The 5,000-nt window shown below is 47.8% G+C and overlaps 2 non-coding genes across 2 annotated transcripts; both read right to left on the bottom strand.

The window, feature by feature from the left end:
• Window positions 1–753: 753 nt before the first annotated feature.
• LOC123719296 lies at window positions 754–910 on the bottom strand. The gene has a single exon (XR_006755359.1). It is a non-coding gene; the product is annotated as a 5.8S ribosomal RNA (ribosomal RNA).
• Window positions 911–1,261: 351 nt separating this feature from the next.
• On the bottom strand, window positions 1,262–3,167 carry LOC123719301. Its single transcript, XR_006755364.1, has one exon. It is a non-coding gene; the product is annotated as a small subunit ribosomal RNA (ribosomal RNA).
• Window positions 3,168–5,000: the final 1,833 nt, after the last annotated feature.

The following is a 5,000-nucleotide window of genomic DNA, read 5'->3' as shown; positions in this document are numbered from 1 at the left end:
GTCGACGACGCCACGCGCCCTCCGGACGTCGAGTCCGCCTACATTATATGCGCTCGCACGAAAGCGGCGCGGCACCTTGCGAACAGCGTGGTGGTGGCGACACATAGATGTCGCGTTGCGCGAAATCAATCAATCGCACACCACCAAGCGGTTCTTCTGTTGTTGTTCGTTAACGACGGCATCGTTCCGTCCGTTTTAAGAACACACGTCACAATAATTTCGTACACACTACAATTGCACAAACACCGCACGCACACACTGGGCGCAACCGCTAGAGCAGCGGGCGCGCGCGTTTCGCTTCCTCTCGCGAGAGTAAGAGAAACTGAGCCGAACGCGACAACTTTCAACGACAGCGTCGAGACACGTCGACGCGCGCACCGGCGCCGACCGTCGCGCGATCGCCATGCGGGACCGGGACGATGCGAGCAAACACGCGCGACGCGTAAACGCGAACGTCGTTGTCGTCGTTGTCGTTGTCGTTGCGTAAAGACTCGACGCGCACCCGTGCCGCGGGAGACACGGTGCGGCGGGGAGAATTTATTTGTGCGACAAAAGTATCGTATAGACGTGGCTTAACACGGCCAATACGGATGACGAGTCGTAATCGAACATATATTCGAACGGATCGTTCGGCCGCTCGGCGGCCTAGCGAAACCGTCAATTGCACGCGCGACAGAGATGCGGCGCTACGACCGGAGTCGCAGCGATCGCCGCTCGTCACGCGAACAGTGTGGCTTTTTGTTTTTATGCAGCCGGCCCTCAGACAGGAGTGGTCCTGGATATTTCTCCACGGACCGCAATGTGCGTTCGAAATGTCGATGTTCAAATGTGTCCTGCAGTTCACACTATGACGCGCAGTTAACTGCGTTCTTCATCGACCCGCGAGCCAAGTGATCCACCGTTCAGGGTAATCGTTTTGTTTTTGTGTGTGTTTTTGTATGAGAAAATATAAAAGGTGCGAAAAAATTAAACAAAAAAATTTGAAAATAATACTTATCATTAACGTGTACGACAAATGAAAAGAAAGAAAATCTCTTTTATTTGCGTGGTTGTACACAAAAATTAAAATATTATTTCAAAGTATCAATAGGCGATAGCGAACGCTAATCAAAGCGTGTCGCAACGCACACGTCGCGAATCGACGAGAGAGAGTCAACCGTCTCGGATTCGATTTTGATTCGTATCATTCACGTGTTTTTTGTATTTTTTTCTTTTTTTGCGAGTCTTTGACAACAACAAAACAAAAAGAAAAAACCAACGTTAATGATCCTTCCGCAGGTTCCCCTACGGAAACCTTGTTACGACTTTTACTTCCTCTAAATGATCAAGTTTGGTCAACTTCCCAGCAACGCCGACGGCCGTGAGGCCACCGCGTGTCGGTCCGAAGACCTCACTAAATCATTCAATCGGTAGTAGCGACGGGCGGTGTGTACAAAGGGCAGGGACGTAATCAACGCGAGCTTATGACTCGCGCTTACTAGGAATTCCTCGTTTATGGGGGATAATTGCAAACCCCAATCCCCAGCACGAAGGAGTTTCAACGGGTTGCCCGGGCCTCTAGGCCAGGGAGAACATGTTGATTCCTTCAGTGTAGCGCGCGTGCGGCCCAGGACATCTAAGGGCATCACAGACCTGTTATTGCTCAATCTCGTGCGGCTCGAAGCCGCCGGTCCCTCTAAGAAGAATTTTAATACGTCGCCAGTGAGTTGCGCTCCCCGAGAGTCGCGCACACCTTGAATGACGACGCCTATTTAGCAGGCTAGAGTCTCGTTCGTTACCGGAATTAACCAGACAAATCGCTCCACCAACTAAGAACGGCCATGCACCACCACCCACCGAATCAAGAAAGAGCTGTTAATCTGTCAATCCTTCCGGTGTCCGGGCCTGGTGAGATTTCCCGTGTTGAGTCAAATTAAGCCGCAGGCTCCACTCCTGGTGGTGCCCTTCCGTCAATTCCTTTAAGTTTCAGCTTTGCAACCATACTCCCCCCGGAGTCCAAAATCTTTGGTTTCCCGGAAGCTGCCCGCCGAGCCATTGTAGTAACGTCGGCGGATCGCTAGATGACATATTTACGGTTAGAACTAGGGCGGTATCTAATCGCCTTCGAACCTCTAACTTTCGTTCTTGATTGATGAAAACACCTTTGGCAAATGCTTTCGCTGATGTTCGTCTTGCGACGATCCAAGAATTTCACCTCTAACGTCGCAATACGAATGCCCCCAGTTATCCCTATTAATCATTACCTCGGAGTTCTGAAAACCAACAAAATAGAACCGAGATCATATTCTATTATTCCATGCACGAAATATTCAAGCGGCATTTTGAGCCCGCTTTGAGCACTCTAATTTGTTCAAAGTAAAATTGTCGGCCCACCTCGACACTCACCGAAGAGCACCGCGATAGGATTTTGATATTGAACCGGCGTTTTACCGCCGGCTCACCGACGATATGCTCCGCAGACGTGTCAGTATCACCGCGGATGCGGTGCACCGACAGCGCGGCGCACAAATGCAACTACGAGCTTTTTAACCGCAACAATTTTAGTATACGCTATTGGAGCTGGAATTACCGCGGCTGCTGGCACCAGACTTGCCCTCCAATTGTTCCTCGTTAAAATATTTAAAGTGTACTCATTCCGATTACGAGGCCTCGTAAGAGTCCCGTATCGTTATTTTTCGTCACTACCTCCCCGTGCCGGGAGTGGGTAATTTGCGCGCCTGCTGCCTTCCTTGGATGTGGTAGCCGTTTCTCAGGCTCCCTCTCCGGAATCGAACCCTGATTCCCCGTTACCCGTGACAACCATGGTAGTCGCAGAAACTACCATCGAAAGTTGATAAGGCAGACATTTGAAAGATGCGTCGCCGGTACTGGACCGTGCGATCGGCAAAAGTTATCCAGATTCATCAAAATTAACGACTTCGGACGCATGGCCCTCCGCCGATTGGTTTTGATCTAATAAAAGCACTCATCCCATCACTGGTCAGAGTTCTGATTGCATGTATTAGCTCTAGAATTACCACAGTTATCCAAGTAACTGAGTAAGATCTAAGGAACCAAAACTGATATATTGAGCCATTCGCGGTATCGCCTTAATACGGCTTGCACTGAGACATGCATGGCTTAATCTTTGAGACAAGCATATAACTACTGGCAGGATCAACCAGGGAGCTGCTTACGCAAACGACACGCCTACACCGCGGTCACGCGGCTTCGGCGAGCCGCTGGCTCGGCGGCGTCGAGGGGCGCGCGCTTGCGCGCGCGCCTTCTCGACACGCGTGAACGTAACGCGTCGAATTTGCACGCGACGCGACGTTCGCGCTTCATATCGATAGACTAACTTTGACCGGTCTACGAGCGGCCGTCCCGTCACGATCTCGCAACGAGGTGATGTACAACGATGCTCGACCACTGTGAGGGACATAAAACTGCAACGAACACGACCCCGCGGGCGGGAATCGATGTTGTGACAATTTGAAAATTGAACATTCATCTAAACGCAACTTCTCAATTTTTATTCAATACGTTATTGTAAACATATTAAAACTCGGCTGGCAATTACATGCGCACACACACGCATGATTCGCACTAGATACGATCAACGCCCGGAGCTTGAGGGATAAATTCCAACACGACGCTGCGCACACCGTTTCGACGATGGGCGCGTGTGCGTCCTCTTTTATACATTCTTTCCATATACGGTCGCCGTGGCGACCGCGCACGTGTCGAACACGCTAGGCGCCCTGCGTTGAGGTGTGCCTAGAAGCGTATTCTTTTAACATCACAGATAACACCGGGGGAGACGGTCCCAAATCTTGGTCGATTGGTAACATCACCATACGGTCTGCGAACGCGGTGCTATAATATAATTTTATATTATATTATATAAAATATGAGGAGGAGTAGTATGTATATTCTTTGTTATTTTGTGTTGACACAAGAGAGATATATAAAATGTACTATACACCACACACACAGAGAGAGAGAGAGCTGGGAAAGATCTCGGCGGTCTCGCATTCGAAATACGAATTTGATATAATTTCCTCCGAAAATCCATACCCATATCTATATCATCCATGCGCGAATATATGTATATAATATTCTCACACTTCGCACAAACACAAAAACAAGAACACATTCTCTCTCGTCCGTCGTTCGTGTCTATTTGAGACGAACGACGCGCGGCAACGAGAACGAGTCGACGCTGTGCGCACGACTGTTTCGCTCCACATCTATACCGAGAGCAATAGTCCGCGTCGGCATTGGAGCGGACGTCGAATGTTTCTCGTAGAGCGAGCGAGAGAGAGACGATTTTTCATTTTATTATGTATGTGTATTGGCGTGCAGTAGTAGCACGTAGTAGTACTAGTAGTAGTAGTAGTAGTAGTAAAAAAATATTATTATTTATTTTATTGACTGATATGATTTTGTTTGTTTTCTTTTTTTTGCATAGACATTTGTATTGATAGATATGTTTCTCGTTGAAGCTCGCAGCACACGCTCAGAGAAATGGCAATGTGGGTTTATTTGAAGAAAAGAAAAAACAAAAAAAACAATTATATTTATTAATAATATGTATGTATGTATGTATGTATGTATGTATGTATGTATGTATGTATAATAATGAATTATAATAATTATTCCGATGCAACGTCAGAGGAAAATGTTTCTCGTACAGGTGCGGCGCGCGACGGCCGGCCGCTCGACAGTTTCGCGCCGAATGTTTCTCGTTGAAGCTCGCAGCACACGCTCAGAGAAATGGCAATGTGGGTTTATTTGAAGAAAAGAAAAAACAATTATATTTATTAATAATATGTATGTATGTATGTATGTATGTATGTATAATAATGAATTATAATAATTATTCCGATGCAACGTCAGAGGAAAATGTTTCTCGTACAGGTGCGGCGCGCGACGGCCGGCCGCTCGACAGTTTCGCGCCGAATGTTTCTCGTTGAAGCTCGCAGCACACGCTCAGAGAAATGGCAATGTGGGTTTATTTG

Source organism: Pieris brassicae, unplaced genomic scaffold (genome assembly GCF_905147105.1).
Source record: "Pieris brassicae unplaced genomic scaffold, ilPieBrab1.1, whole genome shotgun sequence".
Taxonomy (NCBI): Eukaryota; Metazoa; Arthropoda; class Insecta; order Lepidoptera; family Pieridae; genus Pieris; species Pieris brassicae.
Note: the sequence above shows the minus strand (reverse complement) of the source record. Positions and strands in the feature narration are given on the sequence as shown.